Genomic DNA, 1,009 nt, shown 5'->3' with positions numbered 1-1,009 from the left:
CGGGTTTTTGCCTCAGCAACCACCCGAGCCGCATGCCGCTTCGCCTGCCGGTACCCATCAGCTGCTTCTGGAGTCCAGTAGGCCAGAAAGGCCCGATAGGACTCCTTCTTCAGCTTGACAGCATCCCTCACCGAAGGTGTCCACCAACGGGTTCGAGGGTTGCCGCCGCGACAGGCACCAACAACCTTACGTCCGCAGCTCCGATAAGCCGCCTCGCCAATGGAGGCACGGAACATGGTCCATTCAGACTCAATMTCCRDCGCCTCCCCCAGAACGTGTTCGAAGTTCTGCCGGAGATGGGAGTTGAAGCTTTGTCTCACAGGGGACTCCGTCAGACGTTCCCAGCAGACCCTCACTACACGTTTGGGCCTGCCAGGTCTGACCGGCTTCCTCCCCCACCACTGGAGCCAACTCACCACTAGGTAGTGGTCACTTGACAGCTCCGCCCCTCTCTTCACCCGAGTGTCCAAGACATACGGCCGCAGATCCGATGAAACGATGACAAAATCGATCATCGAACTGTGGCCTAGGGTGTCCTGGTGCCAAGTACACATATGGACACCCTTATGCCTGAACATGGTGTTCGTGATGGACAATCCGTGATGAGCACAGAAGTCCAACAACAGAACACCACTCGAGTTCAGATCGGGGGGGCCGTTCCTCCCAACCACGCCCTTCCAGGTCTCACTGTCATTGCAGGTTTAATCAACCTACGACAAGGAAATAAGTCCGCAGCAGAACATTCCGTGGATTTTCGGATCATTGCTGAGGAGGCTGGTTGGGAGGAACTCGCCCTGAAAGGTATTTATGTTAATTCTTTATCCGAACAACTAAAAGATCAATTGGCTTCCCGAGATGAACCCGGAAGCCTGGATGAATTAATCACCTTATCCATATGAATTGATAACAGATTAAAAGAACGAAAGAAGGAGAAAAACTACACCTCCCAGAATCCTCGAGTTTCCTGTTTCCCCATCAGTGGTGAGTCTCCGCCTCCTCCCACAACAGC

Source organism: Austrofundulus limnaeus, unplaced genomic scaffold, assembly GCF_001266775.1.
Source record: "Austrofundulus limnaeus strain Quisiro unplaced genomic scaffold, Austrofundulus_limnaeus-1.0 Scaffold89, whole genome shotgun sequence".
NCBI lineage: Eukaryota > Metazoa > Chordata > Actinopteri > Cyprinodontiformes > Rivulidae > Austrofundulus > Austrofundulus limnaeus.
Note: the sequence above shows the minus strand (reverse complement) of the source record.